We start from the raw sequence: 18628 nt of genomic DNA on the forward strand, positions 1-18628 counted from the left end.
TTTTTGAAAACATAACTAACATAGAAATAAATTGTCCAGACCTTGAAATTATATATTATATTTTTAAAAAGATAATTTCAAGATTCTAATACTTTAGCATAAAATTTTGTAGGTCCAATATTTTTTTTTAAATTACATAAAACTAAAGAATAGTATAGAAATATTAAGGATATTAGATAAAAGATTTATTAAAAATATAACTAACCCTCAAAGCATATTATTCTATTACAACAGACAATTATATTAAGTTTTAACGTTGATACATTAAATCTAAATTTACAGAATATCTCTTCCTAGAAGATAAACTTCTACAACTTCTCTATACTTTGAATGAATTTCAGTTTACAATAATTCTAAAACAATTTAGGTTACCTATAAGTTCTAATTGAACACATTTCTCTCACACTCAAGCCAGCATTGAAGTAAATATATACTTACAATATAGAGAACATATCATGGGAAGCACATAAGCAGTTGTTAAGCTATTCCACTGTATTATAAAATTCTTGAATTATCACATTCTAAGCCTGTTGGGAAAGAAAGAAAGAAAAAGTATGTTAGTTAAATGTACTGGTTATACTACATATGCAGCTAAACATAGACTCTTCTCTATATATTATTGTATCCTTTGTATAAATATATTATTTCATTTAAGTTTTAGAATAATGCTAATGAGTTATATAAGTCATTTGAATATATACAGGAAATATTATTTTTAAAAGATTTCATTATTTTATTATTTAATATTTATTTAATATTTATTTTATTTTATTTTATTTTTATTTTTATTTTTTTTGTATTTATTTTAGAGAGATAGTGTGTTGAGTGTGAGTGTTGGGGAGGGTGGTTGCAGGGAAGGGGCAGAGGAGGAGAGAGAGGGATGAGCAGACTCCCCGCTGAATGAGCCTGTTTGGGGGATCTATCTCTCAATCCTGAGATCATGACCTGAACTGAAATCAAGAGTTAGATGCTTAACAGACTGAGCTACCAGGTGCCCCATAAAAGAAATATTATTAGAAAGAATTAATGCTCTAGTTGAAACTCTAAGGAAATAACATATCTTATTAACCAAGTATACTTCATGGTATCTATTTTTTTTTCCACCTACAGAATAAATTTTAATGTTTTTTTTAAATTTTTTATTTATTTATGATAGTCACAGAGAGAGAAAGAGAGGCAGAGACACAGGCAGAGGGAGAAGCAGGCTCCATGCACCGGGAGCCCGACGTGGGATTCGATCCCGCGTCTCCAGGATCGCGCCCTGGGCCAAAGGCAGGCGCCAAACCGCTGCGCCACCCAGGGATCCCCCAAAATAAATTTTACATGTAGACAAAACCAAAACCAAAACGCAAAACAAGAGGTTTACTTAATTATCTGGATGCTTAACAAACTAAAGACCAAATAATTAGATGATTTGTCCAAATACCTTTAATTTTCATGTTGTATGCCAGCTGCTATGGTCTGAATTTTTTTATCCTCCCCAAATTCATATGTTGAAATCTTTTTTTTCTTTTAATTTTAGGTAGGCTTCATGCCCAACGTGGGACTCAAACTCACAACCCTGAGATCAAGAGTCACATGCTCTACTAATTGAGCCAGCCAGGCATCCCCAAATGTTGAAATCCTAATGCCCAAGATGATGGTATTGGGAGATAAATAGCATCAGTGCCTTTATGAAGAGGATCCAGATAGTGCCCTTACCCTCTTCACCATGTGAAGACACAGTGAAAAGATAAACATCTATGAATCAGGAAGCCCACTCCAAACACCCAAGTCGCCAGGACCACAGTTCTGGACTTCCCTGCCTCTAGAATTGTGGAAAAGAAATTTCTGTTGTTTATCAGCTACCTAAACTGTGACACTTTGTTACAGCAGCTCAAGTGGACTAAGATGCTTGCCCAAAAACATGAGTGACTATAAAATGCAGGTGAGTGCTTTCAAGTCTTACTGAATTATTTATTCTATAATGAATGAAGACTCCATTGAATACAAAGTGGGAAGCTGACCCACTGACATTATCCTAACTGAGAACAAGTATAGTGGAACTATGGAATAATTTACTCAAAGTAAAATAAAGAGCAGATTTAGTTTTCTCTTTAAGATAATGCCTTCACAAGCTATGTAAGGAATGTATTCCTTGTCAAAAACGTCTTTTTTACTGTAGAACACAAGCCTCTTAAACTTAGAGGTTTCTAAGTGGAGGTTAGGAATTCCGCACTCAGTACACGTAAACACACATCCACACATGCACACACACGTGTGCATGCATGGACTGGGGGGCACATGCACATACACACACAAGCCTATCACATCCCCCTCTAATGTTCCCCAAACTCCTAACCCATTTCTTCTTCCTGAAATAAGTGGATTTTAAAGCAAAATTCAGTCAGATTTCTTTCTGGATATATATATATATATATATATATATATATATATATATATACACACACACACACACACATATATCTTTGGCTTATGTTTAATAAAAAAATAATTCCCCCCAATGTGGTATTCCTCTCTCCCTATTTACACTCTAATATTGGATTCAAATACATTAAAAATATATTAAAAATAATCAAAATATTGAGTACAGATCTGGCATTTCTGTCTTGTTTTTAAATCTTTTCTCTTTCAAAGACATAAAATGCAGATGAATAGATTGCCTATATTTTGTAATAGCTGTTGAAGGTTTTTAGGTGTTTTCGATTGACATTTAACCAATATTTTAAAGTGGGTTTTATTAGCCTCATTTTATGGGGTTTCGATAGTTCAAACAAATCATTCATATAAGAAGCTGGAAGGTATAGCTGGAGTCAAATCCAGCCCTAATTTAAAAGTGTGTACTCGAAAAAGTCTTCACTTGCACATGGTTTTCCTGGACAATGTTTAAAAGATAATTCCGCCTAGACATCTACTTTAAATACTATTTGATATCAATTTGAAAAATATTAATGAAATGTTTTGTAGGGTGGATCAAGTTTCTGTGTTGAAATCGTATATATCTTAGAATTGTTAAATGAGCAAAACCACAAACACAATTATTGCATGTAACATATATATGTGTTATTTATGAATCTTGACATAAAGATCAACATATTTAATAAATTAAGAAAAATAGAGAAAGGGCATTTATATCTATCTCAACTGGTTCCAGTCTGTTATGATACTATGATGATTTTCTGCCTCAGCATCAAATGCCATTCTTGCATTGTTTTTACCAACCAAATCTTATTTGATGCTTTCAAAATGATCCTTGCTGGAAAATCAGAAAAAAATATTTAAAATCCTACCTAGAATGAGAGCAATAACGAGAGCCAATAAGTAGCCTGAGTTCTCTTATCTAATTGGCAACTCAGATTTGTGTATGCATGTGTGTATTTCCCAAATTATGGCTATGATTTAATGTGCTGAATAAAGTTGTGGAGTTATTATTTTTGTTGATAAAATTTTATCTAAATAAAATTATCTTTATCTTTTTTATGTATTACATGTAGGGAAATAATTATTCTTTTCCATTCTCTACATTTCTGTCTAAACTAGTCACATAATGATATGCATTTCCCTTTCTTGCTTTCCTATATACCTGTCTTTCCTTCTAGGGCAGTCAAAGCATCTGCCTGATGTGGGGTGAAGGTGGGACAAGATCCTCAGTTTTTGTCATTTAAAGGATTATTTTGACATATGGATGAAGTCAGGCAATTTGAGAAAGAAAGAATTTCTATTTTTTTTTCTTAGATTTTATTTAAAGAGACAGAGAGAACAGGAGAAAGAGCAGAGAGGGAAGGTAGAGATGGGGGAAAGAATCTCCAGCAGACTCTATGCTGAGTGCAAAGCCCTTAGATAAAAGCCTCCATCCCACAACCTGGAGGTCATGACCTGAGTCAAAACCAAGACTTGGGCACTTTACTGACTGAACCACCCAAACGTCCAAACAAAGGGAGTATTTCTAAATTCCTCCAGTTCCCTTTTATATATAAAGACTAAACTTCGTGGATTAGTCTATTATGTGAGCTCTTGCCCAGATCCAGAGGTTCTATAACTTAAGGATGAAACATGAAAGTGATTCATTGATTTTTTGCTTTTTTTTACTTTTCATCTTGATGTTTGTCAGTAAGCATAAATGACTACGTTTGCATATAATTTTATATAAAGGAGTTGGAAATCATGTAGAAATGGCAATGGGAAGAAGCCTGATTTGTCTATTCCTCTGACAGTGGCCCAAGAGGTGGACAGAAAAGAGAGCTCCCTGGGAGGGGAAAGTGGGTTTTCTCCTCTCAGCTTCTCAAGGCCAAACCTTTAGGGGGGACAATTTTCAGGACTCCTACTTGAGGGAAGGCTCAAGGTTTCTGCTTTTGCTTTGGGGAAGAGATTACTGTGCTGAGTAATCCCGGCTAACATGTGGTAAACCAGTAGTGTCACAAGGGTCTCACACCTGGAACAGGTCCAGTTTATGAACCCAACTCTCCCTAGGTTATCTGCGACATGGATGATGAGTGGAGAGAAAAAAAATGGGCCTATGGGGAGCAAAATGACTCAGATATAGGGGTTTGTGAGGCTTTCTGCTTTAGCCAGGTGTCGGAAGAGGGAAACAGCAATGACTGGAACAGCGGAGACTGATGGACTTGGTCGCCAAGATCCAGGGTGGATTGAATTCACAGAGCCGTTCAGCACACAAAGCTAGAAGCTGAGGTATGTCAGCTGCGGAGTGGCTCACAGCAATGGGACCAAGTTGTCATCCTGAGCAGAGGTGGTCAGGGAGGGTAAGCCTCATGAAGGAGGTCACAGCTGAGGGATGGAAAGGTCTCAGCCTCACCTTCAGGACTGAGCAATACGAGAAGGGACATTAGCTACAAAGGGTCAGGCAAAGAACAAGCACAGCATATTCAAGGAGGAAAAGAAAAAAATCCCAGTGTGCCCGTGGTATAGTAATCCAGGGCACAGTAGTGTCAAGTTGGGGGTTGGTCAGGGGGTTAGGATTGATAGACAGGTAGAAGCCAGATGAGGTTGGGCCTCAAAGGCTATTGTAAGGAGTCCAGATTTTATTCATGGTACAGTGGAGACAGGAAAGTTCATCTGACCAGTGGACTAGTATAATCTGATTAAAATTTTAAAACTTATTTCAGATATTCTGTAAAACATTTAGTAGAGAGGCAAGCCCAGAAGCAGTAGCCAATCTAAAGGTGAGAGAAATGTTTGGATTTGGAGTGTATCTGAATAAAGTATAAAATCCTACTCATTTATTTCACCATTTCACCAACACAAATGCATTTTTGAGTCATTATTATAGGGTAGGCTATATTTTTTTCTTTAGCAAAGGGTTAATTTGAAAAATAAAATTTATATAGATATTTATGTAAGATAACTGTCAATTTGGGTTAAATTTACCAAAAGGTGAAAATATGGAGACGTTTGTTTTATATAATGAAAAAGATATGCTGAACCAATTGTTTCAAGACAGTATAAATGACTAATAAAAGCACTATATTGTTCTTGTAAATGAAATGATAGGGAAATAGGTAAATGGAACATTACTTGTCTTAGAAAGAAGAAAAACTCTCGGGGACTCTGAATGATGTTGTTCGAAACATTTCAGATATATCCAAAATTGAATTTCATTAATAAGAGTAAGTTCCTTAATTCAATTCACCAAATGTGGTGAAAGGACATTGAATTTTGAACAACTAAAGACAATCCCTTCATGCAGTTTATAGTAGTAAGTGAGATTTGCTGCCAGAGGAGATCACTGAGCCAATTCCTGTGGCTATACTTTAAACAGAATTTTATGACTTCAGAATTACTAGACTAGGTCCTTAAGCCTTCTTTAATGCAACATACATTTTAAAAAATGTGTTCTATATAGCAGCTGCCAGGTGCTATGGCTAAAAGGGTGGCTGGAATACTATCCTGTCCTTGACGAGTTCATAGTCAAGAGGAGGAAGGGAAGAAAGAGAAATGAAGAAATCTGTACTAAATGTCTGGCTAGGGGCACAAATGTAACAGTATTCAATTTTACTTGGCTGAAGCTTGATAGTGTAAAGTGAATGTTGAATGGTGATGGGGCTGTGCAGTATGAACACAGATAAGGAATACAGAGATAACATAATTTGGGATAAAAAGTAGTGTGGCTTCCCCGGAGCAGAGAGATAGGCAGTGTGATGAAGCATACGTAGGAGGCAGGAGAAGGGAACAAGAACCAGCCATTGGAGGGTCTCAGGCTAAAACCTTGAATCTCATTAACACTAATAATAATACCACCTCATAATAAAAGAGTGCTCACTATATACCAAGCACAATTTCCAGAGTTTCATACACATAATTATATTTTACACATAATTGCCTTCTATCAACAAGCCTATAAGATATTATTCCAGCTTTAGAGAAGAGGAACATGAAGCACAGAGAGGTTAAACAACTTGTTCAAGGTTGCCCAGTGTGGAAATGATGCAGCTAGACTGCAACAGAAGCAGACAGATTCTAGAGCCTTGTTCTGTCTTGTGAGGTCAACATTGGATAGTTTAGCCACAAAGGATTTTTTTTTTTGCATATTTTACATGGAAAGGGAGTCCTTTTCCAACCATAGAAAATGTTGGTTTGCTCTTTTTATTAGGTGGAAATGGGAATAAGAATCCTGAAATTAAAAGCACAAAGCAAAATGCTCTGCGTCACTTGCCATCAAGGAAATACAAATCAAAATGACCATAAAGCACCATTTTACTCCAGTAAGAATGGCTAAAATTAACAAGACAAGAAACAACAAATGTTGGCGAGGATGTGGAGAAAAGGGGCCCTCTTGCACTGTTGGGAATGCAAGCTGGTATAGCCAAAGTGTGGAGGTTCCTCAAAAACTTAAAAACAAGGCTACTATACAACCCAGTAATTGCATTACTGGGTATTCACCCCAAAGATACAGATGTAGTGAAACAACGGGACACCTGCACCCCAATGTTCATAGCAGCAATGTCCACAATAGCTTAACTGTGGAAGGAGCCATGATGTCGTTCAACAGATGAATGGATAAAGAAGTGGTATGTATGTACAATGGAATATTACTCAACCATCAGGAAGGATGAATACCCACCATTTACATTGATGTGGACAGAACTGGAAGGTATTATGCTGAGTGAAAAAAAGTCAATCGGAGAAAGACAACTCATATGATTTCACTCATATGTGGAATATAAGAAATAGTGAAAGGGATTATAAGAGAAAGGAGGGAAACTGAATGGGGAAAAATTAAGAGAGGAAGACAAACCATGAGAGACTCCTAACTCTGGGAAACAAGGGTTGTGGAAGGGGAGGTGGATGGGGGGATGGAGTAACTGGGTGACCTCCCTTAAGCAGGGCATTTGATGGGAGAGCACTGGGTGTTATATTTTGTGTTGGGAAATTGAATTTAAATAAAAATTTTAAAAAATAAAAGAAAATTTAAAAAGCACAAAGCAAATGAAGAAAAGGAAGAGAAAGGGAAATTATGTTTCTTGAGCGTTTTGCTGTGGGACAGATTTACTGTGTGGCTAGATGGTGAATGGTCACCTTCCTTGGTCTGTATCTGCACAGAAGCTGGAAAAAAGTGATTATGGGAGAAGTATCTGATGTGTGCTTGCTTCTTAACTCCTTGATTGTTTTCATGGTCTGAATTTTTTCTCAGTTTAGGCTTTCCTCTTATTCCCTTCTCTTTTATGTAGCTAGCTTGGATGATCTGTCTTGACCCTTAATCCTTAGGGGAATATGATACAGATCTGTGAGAACTGCACAAAACAGGATTGGTGTTGTGGAAGAGAGCTAGCTCTGAGTATTGCAAATTCTTCCACTTGCTGAGCTGCTTGCTGTAGGAGACATGGACGATTCATAAAGATCAATGTGTTGAGGATTTAAAATATGCTTGGATACAGGTTAGTAAATGCTATTATTATAGATGTTTGAAATTCTTTCAGAGTATATATATATATATTTTATCTGTAGAACATTTTTAACACACACTTTTTGAGGGAGGGTGAGCAGGGTGCTTTGTTCTCTTAAAACCTGTAGAACCCTGTAGGGCAAACTAGTGAGCTTCTCTCATCTGGGGCTTGAAACAGTACTATAAATCTCATTGTGCATTCTCCCCGGAACATTTGTTTTACCCAAAGATTTAGGAAAAAGGAATTTATTCTAAAATAAATAAAGGTCATAAATACAGTGTAGAATGTACATATATTTTTAAAGATTTATTTCTTTAACCAAGCATTTATTGAATCTCCACTATGATAGATGCTGTTCTGGTTATTGGGATTAAAGCAGTTATTCCCACATATTTATCTTATGCTGCTTTGGGAGAAAACAATATAGTATGTTTTAACATGTGTATGGGAAATCTTTTTTTTCACAGTTTTATTGAGAAATAATTAACGGATTTCACTGTATAAGCTTAAGATGTACATCACTAAGATTTCATTTACATATGCTGTGAAATGACTCCCACAATAGGTTCAGCTGTCATATCACATAGATACAATTTAAAAAAGAAAGAAGAAAAACAAATTCCTTGTGATGCGATCTCTTAGGATTTATTTTTTTTTTAAGATTTTATTTATTTATTCATGAGAGACAGAGAAAGAGAGAGAGAGGCAGAGACATAGGTAGAGGAAGAAGCAGGCTCCCTGCAGGGAGCCTGATGTGGGTCTTGATCCCAGGACCCCGGGATCACACCCTGAGCTAAAGGCAGACACTCAACCACTGAGCCACCCATGTGCTCCTTACGATTTACTTTCTTAACCACTTTCCTACACATCATAGAGCAGTGTTAGCTATAGTCATCACATAGTACGGTACATCCTGTTACTGATTTATCTTTCCTTTTTTTTAACTGAAGCATAGTTGACATGAAATATTATATTAGTTTCAAGTATACAACAGAGTGATTTGACATTCATATACATTACAAAATGATCACCCAAAAGGTGTAGTTGCCATCTGTCACCTTACAAATTTATTACAATATTATTGACTGCATTCCTATGCTGTACTTTACAGCCCCATATTTATTTATCTTATAACTGGAAGTTTGTAGCTTTTGACCACCTTTCTCCTATTCCTCCTACCCCCGCTCTCCACCTCTGGTAACCTTAAGTCTGATCTCCTTTTCTGAGTTTGCTTTTTGTTTTGTTTATATTTCACAAGCAAGATACTCATATCATATTTGTCTTTCTCTGTCTGACTTATTTCACTTAGTATAAAGCCTTCAAGATTTGTGTTGTTGCAAACAGGTAGGATTTCTTTATTTTTTATGGCTGAATAATATTAATGGCTCACAACTTCTTTATCCATTCATCCATTCATGGACCCTTAGATTGTTTTCATGTCTTGGCTATTGTAAATAATGCTCCTGAGACCACGAAGATGCAGATATGTTTTTGCTTCCTTAGGATATATTCCCAGAAGTGGAATTCTTAAGTCATATGATAGTTTCATTTTTAATGTCTTGAAGTTCCTCCATACTGATTTTCATAGTGGCTGTACCAATTTACAATCCCAACAGCAGTGAGCAGGGGTCTCTTTGCTCCACATCCACGCCAGCACTTACCTATTGTCTTTTTGATGATGTCCCTTCTAATAGGTGTGCGGTGATATCTTATTGTGGTTTTAATTTTCATTTCCCTAATAATTAGTTATGTTGAGCATCTTTTCATGTACCTGTTGGCCTTTCATATATCTTCTTTAGAAAAAAAAATGTTCAGTCCTTCTTCCATTTTTAACTGGGTTATTATTTTTTTCCTGCTGAGTTGTAGAATTTTTTTTTACATATTTTGGATATTAACCCTTTATCATATTAATGGTTTGAAAATATTTTTTCCCACTCCATAGGTTTTCTTTTCACTTTGTTGATAGATTATTTTGCTATATAAAAACCTTTTAGGTTGATGTAGTCCCATTTGTTTACTTATTATTTTGTGCTTTAGGTGTTATATCCAAAGATCATTTCCAAGACTTATTCAAGGAGTTTATCCTGTTTTCTTCTAGGAGTTTCATGGTTTCAGATATGACATTTAAGTCTTTAATTTATATAATTTTTTAAAAGTTTTTATTTAAATTCCAGTTAGCTACTATACATATAATATTAATTTCAGGTGTATAATATAGTGATACAACACTTCCATACAACACCTGGTTCTCACCAAAAGGGCACTCCTTAGTCTACATCACCTATTTCATCCATTCCTCCCATCCACCTCCCCTCTGGTAACCATCAGTTTGTTCTCTATAGTTAATTTGTTTTACCTTTCTTTTTTCTTTTCTTTTCTTTTTTTCTTTTTTTTCTTTTTTCTTTCTTCTTTCTTTCTTTCTTTCTTTCTTTCTTTCTTTCTTCTTTCTTTCTTCTTTCTTTCTTTCTTTCTTTCTTTCTTTCTTTCTTTCTTTCTTTCTTCTTTTTCTTCTTCTCTTTGCTCATTTGTTTTTTAAATTCCACATCTCAGTGAAATCACTTAGTATTTTTCTTTCTTGGACTCACTTATTCAGTAAGCATTCTAATCTCTACCTCTATTCATGTCATTGCTAAAGACAAGGTTTCATTTTTTTTTTTTTTGATGGTTAAGTAATTTCGAGTTACTTTGTACCAGAGGTGTAATATAAGGATCCAGTTTCATTCTTTTACATGTGAGTGTTCAGTTATCCCAGCACCATTTATTGAAGACACTGTTTTTTCTCCATTGAGTATTCTTGGCTCCCTTGTTAAATATTAGTTGACCGTATATGCTTTGGTCTTCTGAGTTCTCAATTCTATTCTATCATTCTGTCTGTTTTGATTATTATAGCTTTATAGTGCAGAGTGAAATCAGGAAGTGTGATGCTCTTGCTTTGTTTTCTCAGGATTTCTTTGTCTGTTTAGGGTCTTATTTTAGCATATAAATTTTAGGAGTGTTTTTTTCTACTTCTGTAAAAAAATGCTATTGGAATATTCTTAAGAATTATATTGAATCTATAAATGACTTTTTGTAGTATTGGCATTTTAACAATGTCAGTTCTTCCAACCCATGAACACAAGATGCCCTTCCATTTGTATGTTTTTTATTTCTTTCACCAATGTTTTGTAGTTTTCAGTGTATAGGTCTTTCAACTCCTTGGTTAACTTTATTCCTAACTATTGTATTGTTTTTGATACTATTGCAAATGGGATTTATTTATTTATTTTTCAGAAAATTTATTATTAGTTTAGGGAATTACTACTTACTTTTGTATCCTACAACTTTACTGAATTTGTTGATTAGAAAGAACATTTTTTATTAAGATTTTCTACATACAAAATGATGTCATTTGCAAAAGGAGACAATTTTACTTCTTCCTTTCTAATTCTGATATCTTTTTTTGCCTTTATTTATTTATTTTTTTACATTAGGATTTCTCAGTACCATGTTGAATAGCAATAGTGAGAGTGAAAATCTTGGCCTTGTTCCTGATTTAGAGGAAAATTTTCAACCTTTTATCATTAATTATGATGTTAGCTGTGAGCTTGTCCTATATGACATTTATTATGTTGAGATATGTTCCTTCAATGGTTAATTTGTTGAGTTTTTATCATAAATGAATGCTGAATTCTGTCAAATGCTTTTTCTCTTATCTATTGAGGTGATCATGATTCCTTTCATTCTGTTAATGTGGTGAATCACATTGATTGATTTACATATGTTGAATCCTTTGCATCCCATGGATAAATCCTACTTAATCACATTGAATGATCCTATTAATATGCTGCTGATTCAGTCAGCTAGTATTTTAGTGAGAATTTTGGCATCTCTATTCATCCAGACATTGACTTATAGTTACCTTTCTAGTAGTGTCCTTTTATGGTTTTGGTGTGAGGATAACGTTGGCATTGTAAAATGAGTTGAGGAGCGTTCCTTCTCTTTGATTTTTTTTGAAAGAATTTGAGAAGGATTGAAATCAATTCTCCTTTAAATGTTTGGTAAAATTTACGAGTGAAGCCATCTGGTCCTGGGTTTTTCTTTGTTAGGAAAGTGTGGATTACTGATTTAATCTCCTTACTAGTAATTGGTCTATTAAGATTTTCTATTGCTATGGGAAATCTTTCTATGGAATTTAATTTATGAGTATTTTTCTTATAGAAATTGGATAAATAAAGTATGAATGTTTTGATGTAGACCAAGGATTAGCAAACTGTGCACTAAAGTAGCAGATGGTAAATACGTTAGGCATTACAGTCCAAAAGGTAAAGTCAAGGATTTCTGTAGCTTCTCAACTGTTTACAATTTCTGTCATAATTCCTCAATTCTGTTGTAGGGTGAAAGTAGATAAATAATATATAAACAAATGGCTGTGGCTGTGTTCCAGTAAACTCTTATTTACAAAAATTAGCAGCAGGTCAGATTTGGCCCATGAATCATATTTGCCACCTTCTGGCTTAGACCATAATTAACTTTTAAATAAAATTTTACTGAGATATGGGTATAGAAATAGTTTCATTTTTCCCATCTTTAAATTGAATCAATAAAGTTTAAGCATTTTATTTCCTCATTTCTCTAGCTCTGCTGGGAGGTGGGAGAGGGTGGTTCTTGAGGTAATGAATCCAAGAAGAGATAAGTCCTGACTTATGATGTGACAGGCCAAGGAATGACAGGCCAGTTGGTAGCTCAGGAACTGTGATGAACAGGATGAGCATTGGGCTGAGCTCCAGTGACTGCTCCCAAAAAGCAAGTGCACTTCTTGCTTGTTCAGATGGTGTTTTGATTTCTGATCCTACTTCTTAAAACCCTCCCTGGAAGAAGAATCTGGAAATGGGAGCTAGGAAGTAAAGTCAAGATAAAGATTGTATGATACTTATATCCATCCTCAGTCACACACATCTAGGAGATGCATGACTGGAACCAAAGATGGGAGACAGGCCAGGGACAGATGGCCAGTGACACTGGTTCTTTTCTTCTTTGCCTGTGACAATACCAAAAAAAAAAAAAAAAAAAAAAGGACATTTTATTTTATAAATACCTGTTGTAAGTATGTTCAGTGAGACTGAGCTAGGTGGAATAAGGGAGGGTTTTGATAAGCTGTCTTTGCCCTCTGGACACCCTCCTCCCCCCAGTTCTTCTGACAAAATTAGTGAAGGCTTTGAGAAAATGGAAAAGAGTAAAGCAAGGAAGGAAAACAGAAGAGAAGCAGGGGGATAGGGGGAGAGAGAAGGAAAAAGGGAAGAGAAGTCTGTGAATATTTCTCTTAGGCTCCAAGTGTGCTGCCTGCTATCTATGGCCAGGATCCCAGAACTCTGGGGACATTGGGAGGTGGTTCAGGCTTTCACTCATGTCCCTTGGATGACTTTCTTTGGAAGAAGTTGACAGTCACTGAACAGATTTTCCCAGTATACTGCAAAGCATAGAGATCACCAGTGTTGAAAAGGTTAGGATTCACTGGTCTATCACCTTTAATCCTGGGTTCTCACACATTAATAAGGATAAAAATTATCTGAATGGCTTATTAAAAATAGATTCATGAACTATTTTTCATGAGATGCTGATAAATAGATTTGGGATAGGAAACAGAATTTCCACATATAACAAGCCCTCAGTAGAAGTATCTCAGTAGAATTTGTTGCAAATGTATGGGGAACCACACTGTAAAAAGTCACAACTAAGTCAGTTCCAGATGTATGTAATTAGTTAGGCATTAGCAAGGAGGGATAAAGGAGATGCTGGTCACACCCTAGGAACCCATCCCTGAGGCTTAACAGCCATACCTTCAGAGTTCTCTTAGGGCTCACAGAACAGAAAAGGCCTAACCAGAAAGCTGGCTCAGAAGCCACCAGGGAGCTTGCAAGAGCTGAACATGCATACAAAAGGTGCATCTTGGCCTTAAGTTCACTACAAAAGCTCATTAGAAACTCATATAATACATAAATGAATACAGTCATAGCCAAATGCATCATGGATAGGCACATGCACAAAACTCAAAATGTTATGTATCAAAGCCAAATTTACATGTACACAAAGTAGGCTTAAGAGGGAAGCAGCTAGAGCTTTTCAGTGCCTTTGCTGCTCTTGCATCAGCAATGCCCACTTTCTCTCTTGAAAGAGTACCGTACTTATCTACTCAATAAACTCTATATTCCCATTCTGGTCTTGGGTCTCCAATTCTTTCGTGCATCTGGGACAAGAACTGAGTGACCTGGTAACACAGAGTATTTAAAACAGTTGAATAAAGAGCACTATAGAAACTCATATGATTACTTAAATTTTTTCTTGAGTATAAGTTAATTGCATGAAAAATAAATGTTTCACTATAAAGTTTAATTATAAAACTTAGGCTGTAGCTTTTTAATTCAGATCAAAGTCTCTTGGGAAATCAATAATCAAAATAATAAAATTTAGAATAATATGTTTGTAGTCAACAAAAAATGCTAAACCTAACAAAAATGTAAATGGATATTTTAAAATGGCAACTTAATTTAGAGTAATGTATTTCCTTTTTTCTAAAGTGTTAAAACTGATGAAAGATTTTTAAATAATAGAATTTCTTATCAAATTCTGAGTCTTAAATAATGTTCTGAGAAAGAAGAAATCCATTCCAATTTTAGCTGCAATTTCTACATTAAATACAATCATTTGAGATATGTATTGATCACATGCAATTTATGAATAAACTAAGTCGTTTAAAAAAGGAAATACATTTATTGTTCAGAATATAGGCCAATTTTTACAACAAAGTTGTACTCTGGAAAGCATTTTGCATACAAGAAAAAGCATTTTGTTTTAAAATGCATTCATTTCCTTTTGAATAATTGTAAAACTTGAATTTCAGGACTTTAATGGCCTAAGTAAGTTATCATATCCTCTGTCATTATGGTACTCAGGGATAGTGTTCCAAGATTGTGAATGCATGCTTACTCTACCATGAAAGCACAGAAGAGTCCAGATTATCTGACTTAAACTTTCCAAAGACTCTTTTGCTTTGTTTCTTATCCTTCTTTTCATCTTCTTTTCATTCACACTTAGGAAATATTTTGGAAGAAAAGAAACCCAGGCCTCCCCAAATCATTTACATTTGTGTAGTTTTCTGTTGCCAGAATTTTTGCCTGGATATCCTTCATGTTTTCCATATATGAGTCTAAATCCACAATAACATGACAAAATTAAAATGAGATATAAAGCCATTATTCATATAAATCGATCCAAAGAAAATACTTAAATATTTATCATAAAAGCAAAAACATTGCTAAAGGAAAATAATAAGCTACACAGCCTAAGTTTTCTGCATAGTATCTCCATTTTGTAGATGGTCTACTCTGGGAAGTGGTTCTTTTTGTTTGTTTGTTTGTTTATTTATTCAGGAGAGACACAGAAATAGGCAGAGGGAGAAGCAGGCTCCATGCATGAAGCCTGATGTGGGACTCGATCCTGTGACTCAAGGATCATGCCCTGGGCAAAAGGTAGGCATTCAACCGCTGAGCCACCCAGGTGCTGAGAGGTGGGGGTGGTGAGGTAGATCTTGATCCATGGGTTTGCTGAAAATGAGGAGCTGGAAACTCAGGAAGCAGGTACAAAGATTGTTCTGATCCCTATGATTCTATTCATTATTGTTACATTTGTGTTACAAAGTCCTTCTTTAAAAATGCAAACAAACCTTAGAGTTACTCTGACTTTGATATAAAATTATTTAATTAGATGGATCTGGTAGCCCTTCTAAACAATTTTCTAAATATTAGCTTTCCCTACTGTAGATTGAATTGTGACCTGAAAAAGATCTGTTGAGTTTTAGCCCTCAGTATTTGTGAATGGGACCTTATATGGGAAAAAAGTCTTTGCAGGTGAGATGAAGTTAAGATAAGGTCACACGGGATTAAGATAGGCCCTAAATCCAATACTTGTGTTCTTATAAGAAAAACTTTGGAGACACAGATACATACAAAGAAGAAGGACTGGTGAAAGCAGATACAGAGATTGGAGTTATGCTGCCGAAAACCAAGGAATGTCAAGGATTGCTGGCAACCTCTAGAAGCTAGAAGAGGTGAGGACAAATTCTTCCTGGAGCCTTTGGAGCTTTGGAGGGAATCTAGCCCTGCCAACACTTTGACTTTGAACTTCTAACCACAATAATTTTGAGAGAATAAATTTCTATTGTTTTAAGCCCCCTGGTTGTAGTAATTTGTTACAGCAGCCCTGTGAAATTAACACAATCTTCACAGATTTAACTTTGATTTGGGTAAGGAATTACTTGAGGTTATGGTGGGATGCTATAGTGAGGAGTTCTTGATTAACAAGAAGGTAGCGGGATCCCTGGGTGGCGCAGCGGTTTAGCGCCTGCCTTTGGCCCAGGGCGCGATCCTGGAGACCCGGGATCGAATCCCACGTCGGGATCCCGGTGCATGGAGCCTGCTTCTCCCTCTGCCTCTCTCTCTCTCTCTCTCTCTCTCTGTGACTATCATAAATAAATAAAAATTTAAAAAATTAATCTTTGAAAAAAAACAAAAACAAGAAGGTAGCATGACAATTCTGATCACCTGGGAAATGGAAGCTAAGGGCAGAGAAGAAGGGAAGTATCTTAAAAACTACATACACATGAATATGTGTGTGTATTTATACACACACACACATATATATATATATGTATATGTATATATTGACTGAACTTACACTCTTCCCAAATAAGGCTGTTACATGATAATATTTCTGAAGTATTCACTAGGCTCTTTCCTTAGCACCCATTCAAGTGTTTAGGTCATAACTTGGTTAACTGCCTCAGCTTATGTTGCAGAGCTGAAAGCAGCTACCCTATATGTTTCCTCCTGTTATTTTCCAACAGCCCAAAGCCTTAGGGAAGCAAAAGGGGGTCTAGATCGTGCCCACTATTTTCTTGGTCTTCTTCATTATGTTCTAGGCAGTCCAGCCTTTTATCAATTCCTCAAAGTGCTTTCCCATCTCAATACATAATCTCTATTGCCTTGTTTGGTATGTCGAATATTCTAGTGTAGCTGTATGTGTGGAAGGAATATAGGCTTAAATTATTCTCTAGTGTAATATGAAGATGTTTTTCCATCAGATTTGTCATAACGGGAAAACATAATTTCTATGTGCTATATGATGTGGGTATCAAATCCAACTACATTTATAAGATTTAATTCAAATTCAGTGAGACATATGTAATTATAAACCAAGTCACACATTTAAGACTGTTCACATATACAACTCTAAGTTACAGATGATTGTATTGTAGCAAAGCCTGTCTCAAAAAGTAGACTCATGCACCATTTGGAACAGCTTTGAGAGAAAGAATTTATAACTCTTCTTGAAGAGAAGCACCTGATCATGAAAATCTTATTGGCTACAAATAACTCAAAGCAATGTTAGGTTCTAGGATTTGCATAAGAGGAAAAAAAGCAAGTATCAGAAAATTATCCTAGAAAAGAGATATCATATCAGTTTATTCTGTTTAATGAATGTTTGACCTGATAATCAGTTTTTTTTTAACTTAGGTGAATTCCTATTTCTACATAAAGTTTTTCTGATACATAGTTCTTACTTTGTCATTACAATAATATGATTATGATATACATTATCCTTTAAAGATAAACTGTTCTCTAGCATATGTCATTTTCAAGAAATAAACAATGATCCTTGCAAGAATCCCATTATCTACTTCTATGTATTGATGTAATATTAGGAAGCTGTTATCTGCATATAATTGGATAAATCAGGGAAGTTTCATTGTGTTTTACAGAAATGTCCACCAATTACCTTTTGAGGCTTTATTTGCCACCACACATGCACTCATACACACACAAATGCCATATCAAATGAACTGACATAACTATGAATAAGGTCATATATATCTTTACGAACAATGCAGATATATCTTTATATACATACATTTCTTTATTCATCATAGGCTAAAAAGATGAATTCCTAGTGACACTAACCAGGTAGAAAAGGAGAATGGGAAAGGATAAAGACTGTTCTTCTGCTCCCCAACTCAAGGAGAAAGATTGTGATCTCCTTAATGAAATAATTGGTCAAGTAATGAAATTTTCTCTCTCTTTTCTTTTTCTTTCTTTCTTTCTTTCTTTCTTTCTTTCTTTCTTTCTTTCTTTTTCTTTCTTTCTTTCTTTTTTCTTTCTTTCTTTCTTTCTTTCTTTCTTTCTTTCTTTCTTTCTTCTTTCTTTCTTTCTTTCTTTCTTTCTTTCTTTCTTTCTTCTTTCTTTTTCTTTCTTTCTTTTTCTTTCTCTCTTTCTTTCTTCTTTCTTTTTTCTTTCTCTTTTGTTTGCTCTGAAAAATTATTCTTGAAGATCTTTTGGTAAAATAGAACACACACATATGCATAAACTGGAAATGTTTACTTAGAGATTTATAAACAAATTTTTTTATAAACTTAAAATTTTTCAGGGTTAAGAACACTCAGATTAAAATTAAATGATTAGATATGAAATATTTAGTTATATTTAAGATGAATACCTACTATTTGCTTTGATGTGGATGGAACTGCAGGGTATTATGCTGAGTTAAAGAAGTCAGTCAGAGAAAGACAATCATCATATGGTTTTACTTATATGTGGAATATAAGAAATAGTGAAAGGGATTATAAAGGAAAGGAGGGAAACTGAGTGGGGAAAAAATAGAGAGGAAGACAAACCATGAGAGACTCCTAACTCTGGGAA

The 18628-nt window shown here is 35.1% G+C and overlaps 1 protein-coding gene across 3 annotated transcripts in view; it reads right to left on the reverse strand.

The window, feature by feature from the left end:
• The window catches only part of FUT9 (fucosyltransferase 9), a 122091-nt gene extending 104066 nt beyond the window's left edge, over nucleotides 1-18025 (reverse strand). For all 3 annotated transcript variants that reach the window (XM_077903041.1, XM_077903040.1, XM_077903039.1), the window contains exons 1-2: nucleotides 17894-18025; nucleotides 439-527 (exon numbers count right to left, since the gene is read on the reverse strand). The gene's annotated coding sequence lies outside the window, so the exon portion shown is untranslated. The remainder of the gene's footprint in view (nucleotides 1-438; nucleotides 528-17893) is intronic.
• Between the last annotated feature and the right edge of the window lie 603 nt (nucleotides 18026-18628).

This window comes from Canis aureus, chromosome 7 (assembly GCF_053574225.1).
Source record: "Canis aureus isolate CA01 chromosome 7, VMU_Caureus_v.1.0, whole genome shotgun sequence".
NCBI lineage: Eukaryota > Metazoa > Chordata > Mammalia > Carnivora > Canidae > Canis > Canis aureus.